Here is a 12071-nt window from a genome sequence, read left to right as displayed (position 1 = left end):
TCACAAACAAGATCAGATTCAAATCAGTCTGACTCCATGGGTCTACCCTATTCCTATTACCCAAGGCTTTCTCTCACGTGGAAATGATAATGACGAGAGGACGGAACTTGAGTGTAAGCACTCAGAACAGCAATAGGAAGGGTGATGTGAAAAATAGGGCAGCCAGATGAGTAAGGAGAGGAAGAAGTCAAAGATGACCAAGATTTTGAACAAGTCAGATCCAAATTAAAAAGCCATAATGCTTCATCTCTTCACTTTTAACAACAAAAAAAAGCTACAAAATTCTACAAAGGGCCACAGCTAATGCTGTGCTTGTGCAAAGCAATCCTCCATGGCCAGAAACCACCACCTGCTAAGGAGAATGATCTGTTTGAAACTATTTGTATTCTCAATACAGTCCTTTCTCTGAACTAGAAAATGTTTTTAATCACAAGGGAAGCCGGTATTCTGACTGATTAAGTAGATTCCACCGCCCATATATTCACTTCCTTTGACCCAGGGCAGACCACTCACTCTATGGGCCTGAATATCAAGTCCCAGTCAACCACACACACAAGCTGAGAGGCTACTCTTTCTGGCTTTTATATCAAAAGTTTGGAAAGTGTTGTGCGTCATATCCCTTCTCTTTTGGAGATTCACTTTAAAGGCCTCAGGAACTTGAACAGTAAGTTATCCATTTAATGCTGTTTAATCCTAAGGTCCTCCCATCACGTGGCCATAGAACCAATTATGGAACACACTTCGTAAAGCAGTGATTTAATCAATTGATTTCCCATTCTTTTTTCTGTTAAAATGCTGAATCTGTTACGAAATCATGAAAGTTTGCTGTGGCCAAGCAAAATCATTTACATCGGTCTACATGAGCTTAAAAAAAAAAGGGTCTTTCTTTGCCACATGAAAATTATTCTACCTTGTAAGATTTATGCAAGGCAACATGTTAGAAACTGTGTGTGTGTTGAGGGGGGTGTGGTTTACAGAGGTTAACAGAATCTATTTTGTTGAATTTTTAAATACATTCCTCAATAAATCTGTTATTCACTAACTTTCTTCATGACAAAGAGTCCCATGCAATCTAGCACCTGCCAATCTCATCTCCTACCTTCTCCCTGTCACTATGTTCCAGCCCTAAATGCCTTCTTTCTGTTCCTCAAACCAGACAAGACAGTTCTCCCTGCCTGCAATAATGCCCTTTCTTCTAATTTGATATTTAGCATAATTTGGCTGTTAGCCCACAGTCAACAACCCAAAAGAGCCTTCCACGACTATCATCTACCTCATCCCTGTTACACTGTTAAGGGCATTAATCATCATCTGAGATATCTCTGATTTACTTGTTATCTCTTCTTTGTAAACTCCTTAGGGCAGGACTTTGTCTTCTTCATCTTTATGCCCAGGACCTTCAACACTGCCTGGCACACAGTAGACATTCTTTGTCGCACAAACTAATGTATAAATCAATATGTCAATCAGGCAGTTAAAACATGGATGTGGCCTGGGATTGGAGACTATTCTTTGAAGATCACTTATTAGCAGGCCCAACACAATGTAGGTACTCAGTTACATCTGTCAGATAAACAAAGGACCAACCTACCGCCATAATAAATTTCTGTTCATTCGAAAGTACTTCAATAAAGATGTGCATCTGCAATTTGTCCTGCATTATTGTTCACATCTGCCAGTGCCTTGCACTTCTGTTTCAGGGCTTTGCACTTACTGTCCCATCTGCCTGGACAGCTCTGCCCCTGGAGAGCTCTGTGGCTCACTGCTCACTTCATTCAGGTCTTTCTTCAAATGTCATCTCCTCTCAGAGATGCCCATCTAAAAGGGCACTCACCTTGGCCACTCACCATTCTCTTACTCTGTTTTTCCAAGTAAATTTTATCAGGCACACAAATTTGCTGTCTTTACTATGCTTCCCCCTCTATTAGGCTGTAAACTCCACAAGAGTAGTGACTCTGTGTTTTGTTCACTGCAATCTCCCTAGTGATGGGCACGTACTAAATACCTAAGTATTTCTGTGCTATATTCAAAAGCTACGTAGTCTTTACTGATTTTTTTTTCCCATCAAAACACTATAGTGAAGAATGCTTCACATTTATTTTGGTCAATTGACTGTGACAAATAAGAAGAGCTGGAGATATCTGATTCTAAGACCACATGACAGAATGACCCTAAAAATGACAACGGAGAGGTGCTAGGATAAGACTTAAAAAAAAAAAAAAGGTGGGGGAAAAATGTGTGTCCATGGGGGAGGGATGGGTGGGTGGAATATAAATATGCATACTACAATCCCTGTAAGTTATACAACACCATATAGACCCCATATTGTTAATGTAAGTTAAGGGACTAAATACTTGTCAACAAATTCTTCTTCTGTCTCCTTAGTGATAATGTCTGTAAACCCAAGCTTAGCCCTGATTTGGGAAAGTGTGACAAATTAGGTAATTTTAGGCAATATGCCACAGGTATTCATAATATATCAACAAGATTACGGTCTAATTAAGTTATATTATTTGGCCATAGGTGAAGGTATTTTGATACTATGAACTATTAGCAATATAGAAATGTAAAAAGTGTTATTGACTTTAAAATAAAGATTCACACTAGAAATGAAACACTTGCTCTTTTGCCTTTAAATGAGAAGTGAGGTGATACTTTACTTCTCCAGCGAGTTATCTCTGGAAATTCCTACCAATACACAAAAATCAAAAAACATGTACCACACTAGATCAATTATGACAGACTTATTTAAATTTCAAGTTCTTCTTGTTAAATGAATGGCTGGACCTAAGTCTAGCCTCTTCCCACAGGCCCTCAGTTACAGATGGAAACTTTCAGAATAAAAGATTGTTTTCCAAGGCCATCTCAGACATCTGTGACATAAGTTGATCCAAGATGTGTGCTTTTTCTTAGATATTTCCTCCACATTAGAGAACCATTCCTGAGGCCTTACATCTGGGAAAAGGGAGAGAGATCCAATAAATGAAAACTATCTGGCACACACATCAAGAACACACCTCAACCCACCCTCTGCTTTCTGATCACAGGAACATGACACTTAGAAGAACTCAAGCTTTTTCCATTGTCTACAAAGCCCTACACGATCTTCGCCCCTAGATACCTCTCGCTTCATACATTACTCTACCAAGCTGGATATTTTCCTCCAATATTCCAACATTCCAAGCTTGCTCCCGTCCTCGAGCCTTTGTACTTTCTATTCTCTCTGCCTGGAATATTCTCTTTCCTCGTCCTTCCATACCTGGTCTCAGCTCAAATGTCACCTCCACAGAGAAGATTTCTTCATCTATCACATCACTCTGTCACTTGTCACTATCTAGAATTATCTAATTCATTTATGTGTATTCCTGTTTCTTTCCTCCACTAGAATATAAGCTCTCCGAAGGAAGGGACTTCGTCCATTTTTGTTTCTTCACTGTATTCCCAGAGATTAAGTGGATGCTCACTAAAGTTATTAAATGATTAAAGGAACAAATTAATACCAAAGGTAGACCACCGCTCTCAAACCCATCTAACCCTGTATAGGAAATGGATTCCTTCTATCCTAGCCCCCAACCAGCAGAAATCAAAGTAAACAGAAGGGAAGAGAGAATTCCCTTGCACTGACGGAAAGAAACGAAAGATAAAGGGTCTTAACAGGGAAAAGACTGGGTAGGTCAAGAATCCCAAGAATTATGCAAAAAATGAAGACACACCAAAAAGGGGCCAAAAAATTGACTATGGGGGCCCAAGTGGAGGAGAAAAGGAGCACTAGGATCCAAGAGTAAAAAGTCCCTTTCTGTGCCTCCAAGGAATAATACCTTTGCATCTATCATGTGGCAAGCACTGGCCACCTGGGTACAGCATGAATAAGGCAGGCAAAGTCCTTCCTTTTTACACGCCAGGAGCTGAGAAAGACAATGAACAAGTAAACTGTATAAGTGATTCTAGATAATGATAAAAGGTATGAAGTAAATAAAATTAGGGTGATGTGATGAAGAGTTGAAGGGATGAGGTCCTTTGAGAGGTTAGTCAAAGGCGGCATAAGGTGAGCGAAGCTTGGACAGGGAACCAGCCTTGCAAAGATTTGATGTTGGTAATTTCCAGGCAAACGAAAGTCACGTCCAAATGCTTTAGCGAGGACAAGCGCCCGGAACGTTTAAGAAAAAGATAAGAAACATGGCTACAATGGCTAAGGAGAACAGATGGGTGGGAGACGCGGGCAATGGTCACCTAAGCAGGACTTTGTAAACCACGGTAATAACTCAGTGGACCTTCACAGCCACTTTACGAGGTAGGTGTTTTCAATCCCACTCTGCAGATAATGAAGTGGAGCGATGAAGTGACTAGCACTAAGTAACCCCCCCGGGGGGGGGGGCAGCGGGGGCGCGCTAAATCTGGAACCAACCTAGGCCTTTTACTTCCAAAGCCGGATTCCATGCTCCGAACTACCACACCACAGGGTTTCCCCCAAGAAGCGGATCCCATTACTGTATGTTACTGGGCAAGTGCATGGACCCCGGAGCAAAGACTACAATCCATTCCTCAAGAGCAACTCAGCAAAGTGATATCACGATGTCCATTTTACAGTCGAGAAGACTGAAGCACGGGGAGGTGGATCTCCACCGTATCCTTAATTAGAAAGTGAGGCCAGGGGAAGAGGCGGTCCGTACAGAGGCCGGCACACCCGCACAGCCGCTTCGCAGCCCACAGGCCTCTCCGCCGCACTCTGCTCACGTTGCGGATGGCCGAGAGCGCCGAAAACGGACGCGCGGGTGCGACCAATGAGAAGAGGCCATCCCGAGCGGCGCGGCCAATCAGCGCAGCGCTGGAGGGGAAGGGGCGGGCATTCGCGCCGCTCGCGTTAGGCCGCGCCTGGGCTGCCCTCGCCCCTCGCAGGCCCCGGGGATCACAGGGCCAGGGCCTCAGGCCTGGGGACGCCGCGAGGGGAGGCGAGACCCATCAGTGAAAGGAAAGACCCTGACCGAGGGCACCGCCCGGGGCACGGGCCCACATTCCACTCTCTCCCAGAGGTGCGGTCCCTGCTTTCCAGCGCTCGGAAGTGTCGGGAGCGCCTCATCCCTCCCCCAGCTAGGTCCCAAGAGGCCACCATGCCAAGCTGTGCACGCCCGCGCCTTACCTCGTGGGAATACGGGAACGGAGAAGGGAATCTCAGCCGCGGACCGTAGTCGGCACTACCCACCCCTGCCACCGCTCCACCTCACATTCAAACCCCGGCAAAATGGCGCGGCGGCGAGGCTGCGGCCAGGGCGCATGCGTGAGCGGGGCCGAGGCGGGGGGCGGGACCAAGGGCTCTCGGCCCCACCCAAACTCGAATGGCCAATCACGGCCCCGCTCTGTGTTTGCGCTGACGTCACAAGCAACAGTGCCCTTTGGCTCTGACCGCTCTAAGGGGCGTCACAATCCCTGTTCTGAGGTGAGCACAGATTCGGCGAGTGGCCGCTGGACTGTGACCTAGTTTGAGTCGGGCACGCAGTAGGCCTTGTAAAACTGTTGAGCGAACTGCCCAAAATCATATCCAAAGCGTCTCAGACAGAAGAGAACTTTCTGCCCCCCTATGGAGCTTATGTTTTAGAGGAAGAAACGGAATAAACAGGTGAAATACTTTCAGATTTGGTAAGTGTTAACGAAGAGGATTTAAAAACAGGATGATATGATTTGACACAACATTGTAAAATGATTATAAATCAATAAAAAATGTTAAAAAAAAAAAAAAAACAGGATGATATGGCAGGCAGTGACATGAGTTCAACGGGATGGGCCAGAGGAGGCTTCCGAACAGGTGACAATTGACCTGAATTTCCAAAAGGAGACAGCAGTGTGATCAGTCTGCAGAGCATTCTAGGCTCTTAGGCAGGACTGAGCTAGGCTGGGGCTTTAAAAAATGAAGTGGATCCTAGCAGGAGATGAAGTTAGGCCAGCAGGGTCCAGATGATGTACGGCTGCCTCATAAGCCAGTGTTTGGACTGTGTCTTAAGTGCGTGCGTTACAGGACGGCCACCAAAGGTATATTTTAAAAGGCCCACACCAGTTATTGCTTGGACTGGGGGAAGAGCTTGAAGGAGGGAGACCAGTGAGGAGGCTGTTGGAAGCACCCAGGAGGGAGATGTTGGGACTGTACTAGGGCAAGTAGCAGTGCACATGGAGAGAAGTGGACAGCCTCAGGATTTATGACAGAGGTAGAGCCCATGGATCTTATGATACACTGAGTGCGGGAAAGAGAGGAACCAGTGGTGACTTCCGGAAATCCCAACCTTCAGTTTTGGCCACCACCTCCTCCTCCTTAAACAGGACCAACTGTCTCCACTCAGCCAATCCTTGGAATTGCTAGCTTTTTACTCCTGGGACTGAAAGGCACACTATTTTATCATCATTCAAGGAAACACATATAAGAACACAAAATTATATAGGCATTGAGAACAGCAAAGCCCTCAGCCCATAATGACTCTGTCCAAACCTCTACGCTAAGAGATGACCAAACTCAAAACTGGCTTCTAGCAGCATAAGGCCTGTGTCGCTCGGATGATGCCAGTGCCCCGGCCTCTCCCATGACTGCTTAAGAAAGCTCAGTGTTGCCAGGAGAATGTACTGTTTTTTTTCTAACCAAGACCTGAGCATGGGCCCCAACCTCCCTTTCTTAGAGCTTTACTGTAAAGGGCTTACATTGTGAACTCTTCCTCCATTCCTTGGAGATATTATATATGTGTCTCCTACAATTCAGGAGTGTCTTTCTCAAGGACCTGAAAGCTCTTCCTTTGAAATGTAATCATCAGGAAGGCAGGGTCTCTGTCTCCCATTCTCTGTGTGAGGCTAGAAGCCTAACTTTGATGATTGCCAGCTCGCAGACACAGCTAGCCTAATCACATTTACACTGACCAACCCTTCGTAACTTTTCACTTGAGCCTCCCTCTCCCCTCATCCCTCGTTCTCTCTTTAAAACGTCCAGTCACCTCTGCACCAGTCCTGATGGCTTTGTTTATTCCTGACCACATCCTCGCTACAAGCATATAAAAGCATCTCCTATGCAGAAAATGTAAAAAGTTGCTCCATTTGAGTAAAAGGATTATAAATAAAAGTTTTTGGTAAAATTACTCAACATTTCTTATCGTAGCCGACAAACCCTACAAGATCTGGCACTCTTGCCAAGCTGTTTGACTCATCACCTTCCTCCTTCCCCCTCCCCCCTCACTCAGCTCAGCCACCCCCACCTCCCTTTCCCCTTCTTCCAAGCTCCAAGCTTATTCCTACCTCAGAGCATTCATATTTGCTCTTCCCTCTCTGCCTGTAATGCTCTTCTAGATTCTTGAATAACTGGCTATTCTGTACCTTCAGATGCCAGCTCAAATGTCACTTTCTCAAAGAGGCCTTCCACTTTCTTCCAACTGAAGTTGCCCACTCCCCTCCTCTGCCCCCTCCCAAAAATGAGGTGTTTACGGTTGCCACATTTAGCAAATGAAACACAGGACATCCGGTTCAATGTGAATTTCAGAAAACCAGTGCATAATTTTTTAGTATAAATATTGCATGGGACATACACTAAAACAAACCAATATTTATCTGAAATTCACATTGAATCAGGTGTCCTATATTTTATCTGGCAGCCCTAGTTCCATTATATCATTTTCTTCTTAGCATTTATCACTCCCTGCGATTAACTGTCTATTTTTTAATCGTCCCCTCTACCACTACCTGCCCAAGGACTCTATTATACTTTATCTTATTTACAGCTGTACCCCCAGTGCCTAGCACATGGTAGCTGCTCAGTAAATATTTGCTGAATGTTGAATTAAAAGCCCTAAATAGGTGAAGTCCATTGAGAAAAGTGTACATTTTTAGGACACTGGTGAAAAAGATGTATTCTTACCATTGCCCCACTAGTACAAGTAGTCACCTTGATCCTGCTAATCTGCTTTCCTGGACATTTTCCTCCAGTCCTTGGGAGAGCGACCCTGATGACTTAACAGCTTTTTATCCCTGAGAGCCAGTCAGGAAGGAAGCTGGCTGACGTCTTGTGTCTGTCTAGTATCACTGCCAGTTTCTGCAGGAAGCCCTCGAGCTGTGCCAAGATTATCATGTCTGTGGACATGGCTCCAGCAGGGCTCTTTGCCCTTTGCCAAGAACCATGCAGGTAAGGGCCATGGAAAGGCTTGTGTGGCCTCCCTCCCCACTCTCCCTGCACGGGTGATGGGAATCCCCCATCCTCTGTCCCTACCACATACACACACTCTTAGGTTTGCTACCGCTGCTGCTGTGTTGGAAACCAAAGAAAATAGTTCAGCCATTTTAAGGAGCAACAACTGAGTATGCATGTAGTTTCCTTTCTTTCCAAACCCTGATAAAAACAATGTGTCTACTGTATGGAAAGACTTCCTTTTAAGGCCCAGCTGAGATGCAGGAGAGAGTTGATAGCTAAAATTGAGAAGTGTCAGATTGTCACTTCTTATCTTTTTAAAACGGAGGCAATGTTCTTCCTTTTTAAACGTGCGTGCACATGGTAGAAACTTCACACAGTAAAAACAGCATTTGATCTTTCGCTAACTAGGACATTGGCTGTAGGCAATATAGTGAGTATTTAAGTCCTCGATCCCCTTATTTAAAAAAATGTCCCTTATCTGATGTTCTCTGAGAGGCACGTGAGTCTCCCATAGTGATTCTGGCTGTGTTATTGTTAAAGGGTACTTCAGTAGTTTATATTCTGATGCTGTCAGGTAGATAAAGTTTCAGGCCATTTCTTGTGGGTGAAGGTCTATCATTTGATAATGTGAAATAGTCCTCTTTGGCCCTTTCACAGGTTTCCTTTTCCCATTTTGTCTTGTCCGATAGCAATGTTGTTGGACCTGCTTTCGTTCCGTTAACAATTTCCTTGCCTTCCTCCCACCCCAGCCTTATGGAGATACAATTGACATACCGTTCACCATCCTTTATTGCCACTCTTCTTTCATCTTTTTGTATCACATTAGTTAAGAGCGTGGACTTGAGCCAGACCACCAGGTTAAGTTCCCAATGCCATCTGTGTGACGTTGGGCAAGTTACTCAGAGCTTGGTTGCCTCATCTCTAAAATAGGGTTAAAAATACTGTTTTATCTCTTAGGGTGATTGTGAAGATTAAAGAGCTGATACGTATGAAGCCCACGAAAGAGCACCTGGGAAACAGTCAGAGCCCAACTGTGTAAGCTGTTAGGACCATCTGTTATGACCGCTGGAAGGGTATTTTTGATGCCCTCCCATTGTCCCCAGTCCTCCGCTTTCCCAGGTGGTACTACTTTAGACCTGGGCAAGCCTTCGGGCCCTTGCCTTGGCCCCTGCGCTTTAGAGGGCTCCACTCTGACCCTCCTCCAGCCACTCCCTGCCAGCAGGCGAGGGGGCCGTGGGCCAAGTGGGTGTGCTTCCGTGCTCACCAGGAACGCATGCCACCCCTTTTCAGACCACGTTTCAGTCACAGAGAACCCTGGAAGTCCCCACTCTTAGGCCTTGAGCCTTCTTCCAGGGTCTGTGGAAACCTCTTGGCTGGTCACTTCTGAGAGCAAGTGCACAGCAGACATGAGCGTCCCCAAGCTGGAAGTGTGATTTGGGGGCACTTGTGTTTGCAGCGGGTTTGGACAGAGCTGGATGTACACACATGCACACACACATGCACACATATTCAAAGCCTTGTGGTGCAGACTGAGGCTTGAGTAGGGGAGAGAAAGGGTACAGGACAAAAGCCATTTCTCCCCATGATGCTCTGTTCTGGTATGGAACTCTGGGGAAGCTGAAAATTCGACTTTTGAATCTGAACTTCCAGGCATTACAAAGGTATTTATCAAAGAAGGAGGTTAGAATGTTTTTATTCAGAAGCTTATTAGCTTGACATATAACCTCGAAACTAAAATTTAGACTTCCTGCATGTGAGCCCACATTTGTATTTCTGCCCCAAAGCCAGCAGATGTCAGTAGTGGGCTGTGTTCTCCATCCTCTGGAGCCAGTGCCCAATGACCTACAAGTGTCTATCCTCCAGCACATCAAATAGCCTGGCCCTTGTGTGAGATCCCTCCTTAGGGAGGGGCTGAAGGGAACATGAAGGATGCAGTGGAGGAGAGGGATGGGGACAGGGGCTAATGGCTGTCAAGCATGGAGAGGTGGTATAGGACAGTGGTTAAGAGGCTGGCTCTAGAGCCAGACCTGTGGGGCTTTACATCCAGCAGTGTGGCCGTAGGCAAGTTTGTTGGCTTCTCTGAGCCCCATGTTAAAAAATGGGATGTGATGAGAATAATAGTACCTGCCTTATGGAGTGGTTGTGAGGATTAAAGGGGATGATGTGTGCAGAGAAAATTCCTGACACATTAAGAATCCAGTAAATGGTCATTATTACTTTGATCATTGCTCTGGTGGGAGGTGCTATCACAGAAATGACAAAAAAAAAAAAAAAGGCTAAACAATGGCTGAAATGGCAAGAGCATAAAAAGTGATCACTAGAGAAGGCTAACAGGAGGAATAAAGTTCTCTTTCTCTCTTCTGGTGGAGGGGAGGGGCAAAGTGAGACTGGCAAGAATCCAGAGACTACAGAGCTTCAAACTGGAGCCCTCTGGGCACCTTTGGAGTTGAGGACTGAGCACCTTCCCGAATGCTCTCAGGGGAAAGCAGGTGCCCAGCACCGATTTCCACCATGTGGGAACAGAAGTGGGTCTTTGGGTGGCAGCTGCCTCTTCAAGCTGAGCGAGGCAAATGGAGAGTGGAATTGCCATCAACCCAAGAAAGCACAGGAAATAACTGCATTGCCCTGAGATTGTGAACTGTCCCAGGATCATCCTAGAATTTCCACTTTAAAAAAATCCCTGCATTCTTTCACCAGAAATTCATTGAATGAATTTTCTATCTGGTATTGTGTTCCAGCTGGTGAGACTGTCACACACAAATAGCCACAGTTCCTGCCCCCATTCCATTCCCCCTTTCCAGCGGGAGACACACATTAAACAGATCACAGCAGATGGCAGTGAGCTCTGAGAACACCAAGAGGGCAACCAGGAGTTAGCATTTGGGTTGAACCCAGGAAGAGGAATTAGCCATGAAGCAATCCAGAGAAAGTGCATTCCAGGCAGAGGAAAAGCAAGGGCAAAGACCCTGAGGCAGGAGCAAGTGTGGAATGCTAAAGCAGTCACAAATTGGTGACTTTTAAGGTGTGTAATCAAGTGGAAAAACGAAGGCACAAATCACAAGGGCTTATGGGCCCTACATTGTCTCTGCTAGACACCGTTCCTTTCCTTGACTTCTGAATGTCTGAGCTAGTCAGGAAGAGGTCCAAGGAATAGCCCTACAAAGGTAGCTTAAGAGATCGGGTACTGATTGTTTCTGACTCAGGGGTTTGTAATACCCAAGCAGTTCAATTTACAAACAGGGGCCTTGGAACAGAAGCTCCTCAGAGACCAGGACTGGGTTCTGCCGGATGCCCTGCTTGGTTTCCCGCCCCTTTCCCCAGATGAACCGGCGAAGTGAAATGTAGTGTGGTTGGTGTGTGTGTGCTCTGAAGACAGTGGCTGGGTCAGAGTCCCAGCTCTGCCACTTTCCAATTGTGATCAAGCCTCAGTGGGCCTCTTGGGCCTCACTGTCCTCATCTAACAGGAGTCTAATACTGCTATCTATGTCATATGGTTATGGTGAAGTTTAAAAGACTTCCTGTATGCAAAGCACTTAGTAAGGTGTCTGGAGTGCAGTCAACATCAATAACTGTTAATGATGTTCACTAGCATCATTAATGTTAATGAATGAATGACATTAATAGCCTGCTTAGTGCCCCAAAGGGCAGAAAGCTAGCACAAAACCTTCTGCAGAGTTCTTCCTTCCAGCTTCCATGATCTGTCCATTGGCCTCTCTCCTACAGACTGGTGCTTGCTCTTTGCCTGCTTCTCAGAAATCCACAGTGCTCTGGAGAAGGAAATCAATATGCCCTGATTTAAGCTCAAATTCACTCAAGCTAAGAAGTTTATTAGAACACATGGGTATTTCTTGACATAAATCAAAATAAATGCTTTAGGCAAATCTGAATTAGGTTAAAAAAGAGGAGGCTATAGAAGCTT

At 45.5% G+C, this 12071-nt stretch overlaps 1 protein-coding gene across 1 annotated transcript in view; it reads right to left on the bottom strand.

Annotated features, from left to right (window-relative positions):
• The window catches only part of CSE1L (chromosome segregation 1 like), a 35442-nt gene extending 30158 nt beyond the window's left edge, over window positions 1–5284 (bottom strand). Inside the window, exon 1 of the mRNA XM_006174992.2 lies at window positions 5138–5284. The gene's annotated coding sequence lies outside the window, so the exon portion shown is untranslated. The remainder of the gene's footprint in view (window positions 1–5137) is intronic.
• Between the last annotated feature and the right edge of the window lie 6787 nt (window positions 5285–12071).

The sequence above is a fragment of the Camelus ferus genome, chromosome 19, assembly GCF_009834535.1.
Source record: "Camelus ferus isolate YT-003-E chromosome 19, BCGSAC_Cfer_1.0, whole genome shotgun sequence".
In the NCBI taxonomy this organism is placed as follows: Eukaryota; Metazoa; Chordata; class Mammalia; order Artiodactyla; family Camelidae; genus Camelus; species Camelus ferus.
This window is presented reverse-complemented; position numbering and strand designations above follow the sequence as displayed.